Source organism: Symphalangus syndactylus, chromosome 2 (genome assembly GCF_028878055.3).
Source record: "Symphalangus syndactylus isolate Jambi chromosome 2, NHGRI_mSymSyn1-v2.1_pri, whole genome shotgun sequence".
Taxonomy (NCBI): Eukaryota; Metazoa; Chordata; class Mammalia; order Primates; family Hylobatidae; genus Symphalangus; species Symphalangus syndactylus.
In genome coordinates, this window is record NC_072424.2 from 21,881,292 (window position 1) to 21,887,363 (window position 6,072).

At 40.8% G+C, this 6,072-nt stretch overlaps 1 protein-coding gene across 1 annotated transcript in view; it reads right to left on the reverse strand.

Moving 5' to 3' along the window:
* The window catches only part of ENO4 (enolase 4), a 412,386-nt gene extending 407,432 nt beyond the window's left edge, over window positions 1–4,954 (reverse strand). Inside the window, exon 1 of the mRNA XM_063617317.1 lies at window positions 4,948–4,954. The gene's annotated coding sequence lies outside the window, so the exon portion shown is untranslated. The remainder of the gene's footprint in view (window positions 1–4,947) is intronic.
* Between the last annotated feature and the right edge of the window lie 1,118 nt (window positions 4,955–6,072).

The following is a 6,072-nucleotide window of genomic DNA, read 5'->3' on the forward strand; positions in this document are numbered from 1 at the left end:
CTGCATAACTCCTAGTTGCTGTCAGAGGTCTTGTGAATAATTAAGACCCAGAACTCTTTCATGCTAGCAGCAGAAATGATGAGAATTGCCCAAATTCTAGATATATTTTGAAGACAGGACTGATAGGATTTGGACTGGAGTTGGGGAAATGGAGATGAGTTAAGGATGACCCCCAAATTTTGGCTTGAGCAACCGGAAAGCTGAAATTGCATTAACTAAGATGGGGAAGGCTGCATGTCAGTGGAGCAGGTTTGGGGTGGAGATCCAGAGTTCAGTTTGGGCATGGTTAAAATGAAATGTCTTCTTGTAGTCTAAGTGGAGATGGAGAGTAGGCAGTTATTCTGTAGTTCAGAAGAGAAGTCCAGGTAATAAATATCAACTTGGGGTTCATCCGTTTCACATAAAGCCATTAGTCTAGATGAGATGAGGTTCAGGTACTAAACCCTAAGGCCCTACAATGTTACAAGCACAGGGAAGTGAGGAAGACTTGAAAAGGAACAGCCAGTGAAGATGGAGGAGAACCAAGGGAAAGTGGTGTCCTGGAGACAAAGAGAAGAAAATGTTTCAAGGAGATGAGATGATCAGTAGGCTCAGAGGTAAGAATGGAGTTGACTGTAAGAATGGAGAAAATGAGTGAAAACAATGATTTGGCTAGGTGGAGGCTAAGAGAGATTTCTGTTGAAGTTACAATTTTCACTCTATCTTTCAACTTTCTTTCTTTCTTTCTTTTTTTTTTTTTTTGAGACGGAGTCTCCTTCTGTCGCCCAGGCTGGAGTGCAGTGGCGCCATCTTGGCTCACTGCAAGCTCCGCCTCCTGCATACAACTCCAAGGTGCACAAAGCCAAAACACAATCAAGACATGCCAGTTGTTCTCCATCCTGGCTGCAAACCAGAGTCACCTGGGAGAAAAAAAAAAAAAAAAGAACAGACAAATCCCAGGCCCCACCCCAACCAATTAAAGGGTAATCATAAGCCACAGGCCCCTTTAAAAAGCCCACAGGTGATTCTCATGTGCAGCTAGGTGAGAGTCTTCCCTGATATAGGAGTATTAACTCCCAGGGCTCCTGGGCAGACTCTCTCTGAGAAATTACTATGTGTTTCCATTTTGATGATAATCCATTTTTACCAGTTATAGAAATAAATCTTCCTTTTTGTTGTGTTAACTTGTAGCAGAATTTTTGTTTCCTGAGCTGAGGCTTAACAGAATAAAGTCAGTAGCAATATTCCAGGGGGTCGTGAGAGTTTTTTTTTTTTTTTTTTTGAGATGGAGTTTCGCTCTTGTTGCCCAGGCTGGAGTGCAGTGGCGCGATCTTGGCTCACTGCAAGCTCCACCTCACAGGTTCACGCCATTCTCCTGCCTCAGCCTCCCAAGTAGCTGGAACTACAGGCACCTGCCACCACACCCGTCTAATTTTTTTTGTATTTTTAGTGGAGACGGGGTTTCACCGTGTTAGCCAGGATAGTCTCGATCTCCTGACCTCGTGATCCGCCCGCCTCGGCCTCCCAAAGTGCTGGGATTACAGGTGTGAGCCACCGTGCCTGGCCTCTTTCAAAATTTTATTAGGAACATGAAGCATTTAGCTGACCACCCAGCCATTATTCTCCGAGATTTAGAATTCTTTGCCACCTTTTATATCTTAACAGCCACACTTTTCCCTGATGCAAACACAGCTGGGGTTCTATCCCTGTAGATCCCAGCGCCTTGTTTTCTGTCTGTGTTATGGCTCACAAAACAACGTTCAATGAAAATTGAATGATCAAGTAGACAAAAAAATGAAATATATAAAGCACTCTTCCTTGTGCCTCGTGTGCCAGAAACCAATTCCAAGTCTGCACATGAATGGGGCCATCCAATTGTAATGTGAGACATCTCTCCAGCACACTCCAGATAGTAAACAATATGCCAATGATGCTATGTAACATCTAAGGTAGTCAGCTGATAAGGGAATTTGGCTGATAGCATATTCTTTGTTTTCTCCCCCAATATAACAGGTATCATTATTATTTTGGCTTGTTTTTTAGGCTTCTGTGTGATAGTGTGATTTGCAACAGTTTTTACTACAAGAAATGTAATTTTGAATAATGACTGTAGCTGTGGGTTTATTTCTACCTTTAACTGCAAAATTAATTGATTTCATCCTGGAAAGCATTATTTGTTGCTTGTTTTAGAAAAAGATCAATTATTTATCTGAGCATACAAAGATATTATTTGAAAATATTATGAAAACACCAACATCGTCAACTCCACTTAGGGCAAATATTCATGACTAAAAGCAATGCAGACAGGGAGTTGGGTACAGGATACTGTATAGGACAAATGATCTCAGATCTAGTATCAGCCAAGTTTAGCTGATCATTGCTGTGTATCCCATTAGCAACATCACATTTTCCACTTGTTTCAAGATATAAAGATTGATAGGGGGGAGTTTCATATGAGTCTTATCCACTATTTCAGTTACAATCTTATTCTGAGATATTGTATTTGTGTTAGTATTTTTATTTTCATTGCTGCTTTTTCACTTCAGTGAACCACTTGAAGCCATTGATTTTTTTTTTTTTTTTTTTTTTTTTTTTGAGACGGAGTCTCGCTCTGTCGCCCAGGCTGGAGTGCAGTGGCGCAATCTCGGCTCACTGCAAGCTCCACCTCCCGGGTTCACGCCATTCTCCTGCCTCAGCCTCTCTGAGTAGCTGGGACTACAGGCACCCGCCGCCACGCCCGGCTAATTTTTTGTGTTTTTAGTAGAGACGGGGTTTCACCGTGGTCTCGATCTCCTGACCTCGTGATCCGCCTGCCTCGGCCTCTCAAAGTGCTGGGATTACAGGAATGAGCCAGTGCGCCTAGCCCATTGATTTTTTTTTTACATCCCAAAATGAGAATATAACTTAACAGAATGAGAATAATATAAAATGCACACTTAACACGTAAGAGTAAGCAACTACTTGCAAATGATGTGAAAGTACATTCACCCACAAAAAAATGTTTTCTTAGTCAAGGAAATGATGCTGAGGCAAAATGTCAAGGGCTTCTGCACCACATATGACCACAATTCTTAAGACAGGAAAGGAATGTCTGTGGAAATATTAATAGATTTTAACTCAAATTTGTCAAAAGTGAGAGAAATGTTTCTATTACATTCCTTACTAAAACTGAGAAACCACCTAGACTGATCACAAAAATGGTCCCAGTTCCCTACTACTCTCCCTAGCAATGCCTTTTGCAATATGACTTTTTAGCTCCTCCCATTAAGAAATAGAGCCTCTGTATTCATCTTTGAATTTGTGCTTACCTTGTGACTTGCTTTGTTCAATAGAATGTGGGGAAAATGATATTTTGCTACTTCTGAGCCTAGGCCTCAAGCAGTCTTCCTTGCTTATGCTCATTTTCTTGGTCCCTTGGGAGTTCAAGTTCAATAGCACAGGCTAGCATGCTGAAGGATGAGAGACCATGTGGAGGAAAGCCAATGAACACAGGCCCTACTAAACCATCCAGCCCTCTACCAACCTACAAGCTGACCACCAATACATGAGTGAGACCAAGTAAATCAGCCAACACTGGCCCAGATCAGGGGATCTGTCTGTTGACCCACAGGACCATAATACATGATTATTGTTATTAAGTCACTGAGCTTTGGGGTGATTTGCTATGCAGTGCTAGCCAACTAATTCATCAGCTGTCTTCTATTAGGTGGATCACACTTCGAGAAACATCAAATAAGACAGAAAACTCCATGAGGGTAGGGATGATACCTATATTTTCAACTTTAGTTCTCTGATATTAGACTAGGGCTTGGCACATTGTCAACACTCTCTAAGCACTTATTGAATTAACAAATTCATCAATTCTCTGCCATTGCCTCTACCACTCTCTTACATCATGCATCCTGAACCTTATCAGCATCCTTTCACAAGTGCTCATCTTTTAGGGGAAGGAAAATGTGATTTAGGGTTCTAAAAGTAGTACTAAGTTTAGAAATATATAAATAATTTGAGTAAACCATTCATTTGAAATGATTCAACTAACTTGGAAACAGCTTCATTATGATGAAAATGGAAATCTTTCTTTACAAAAGATTCTTAACTGATTTTTAAAAATTAAACTCCTTTGTTTCATCTTATTAAATGAGTAAATTTGCACATAATCCTATTTCTTCATTGATTTTTATTATTCATTATTCATCATTATTATTAATGTTTAGGAAACTTTAATGAGGTCCTCATAGTAATTACAATTATAAACATTCATTAAGCACTCACATGTGATAAACATTGCATTATTCTCTTTGCAGTGAAGTGCAGTGCTTAAAAATGACATCTATAGACTAAAGATGCCAAAGTTTATATGTCTAACCCAGATTTCTGTCCTCACTTCTGTGCTTATATATCCAAATGCCAGCATGCCATGGCCAGTTGCATGCCTGATGACCCTCTCAAATTTGACGTGACTAAAACTGACCTTCTGACCTGCCTCTTCAAAATCGTGCCTCTCAAAGCATGTGCATTTCAGGCAATGGCAACTCCTTCCTTCCAGTTGCAGTGATGACCCATGAGTCATTCTTAACTCCCTTTTTCGTTTAGATATCAATTCCTTCTCTATATAGTTCATGTACACTGAGGATGCTGGCCTTGCTCTTTGTCCAGGAGTGTTCACTGATTGACTTAAGACAATCAGCATATTCTACTTCCCTGGTCAGGGGCCAATAAGAGTGAATCTCACAAATTTTGTGAGAAAAAAATAGGAAAGGAGATGCACTTTCTCTCCTTGTTGAACGTGAAAGAAATGTTTATAGCCTCAATTGTGGGAGACGGCCATTCTTCAACTGAGAAGGGAGCCAGACTTGGTATAAAACTAGCACCATAGACATCAGAAGATAGAAAAAGAAAGTGGCTTTTGAAGAGGTTATTGAGTGACTGGGTCATCAGAACCTGAAGCTTCCTCCACCTCTGAACTTTCCAGTCACGTGAGTCAAAACATTTCCTGGTTGTCTAAGCAACTTTGAGATGGAGCTTTTGGTTCATGCAAGTCAAAGCATCCTAATTAATGTAAATGGATGGCCCTTTAACAAGTCTTTGTGTGTTGATTAATTTCATATATTTTGGTGAAATACAGAATAAATGACATTTTCAATTTTTCATAGCCCTGTGCCTTTGGCTATGTTGTTCCTTCTCTCTGGAGTGCCCTTCCCACCATGTCCTCTCAGCAAATCCCTACTCAACTTTTAAGACCTAACACAAATATCCCTTTCTTTCTTAGGATGTTATTGTTTAGACATGGCCTAATTTTAAGTACCTGACCCTAGTGGATTCATTTGTTGGTCCCATTAGTGAGAAAGTCATTCAAAAAATACGTATTTGCTCTTCTACTACATGCCAGGCATGTGCCAGGCACATACAATGGGAAAACTCCTTAAGGAGTTTAGAAATGGGCTATACAGAGAAGTGAGCCAGCAAGCAATTACAATATGGGAAGTCCAGTGTTGAGACGGCAAAATGTCTGGATGTGGTGGGAGTATAATAGTGGTAAGCCCCTAATCAAGTCTTAGTGGGTATGGATAATGGAGGTGAGTCCTGGAGGAAGTGATGTCTACAAAAAGATTTAAGAACCAATAGGAGCTTAACAGACAGGAAGACAGAGAAAAGAACATCCCAGGAAGAAGAAGAGTTCCTGACAACATCCAGCAGCATCAGAGATCAAGACGACCCTCTTGGGGGACAGGGTCAGAATGTAGAGTTCCAGAAGGAACATAGTGAAAGATGAAGCTAGAGTCCAAGGAGACAACCAGACCAAGAGGGACCTCACAAGTCTTACTAAAGAATATGGATTCTGTCCTGGGGACCACTGGGAAGATGATTTATTTGTGCTTTAGAAAAATCAAAGAGGCTGCAGAAGTGAGGGATTTGGGGGAGCCCCACATAGACCAGGTAGACCTGTTAGGGAGTATTGGATCTGTCTAGTCCTCATCTCCTTGTGTGTCATTTCCCCTGAGATATCTGATTAGGAGCAGACACAGAACTTAAAGATTATGGAAAAAGTGGCAATTGTGAGTCTTTCCATGTGAGCCCACCAAGAGGGGG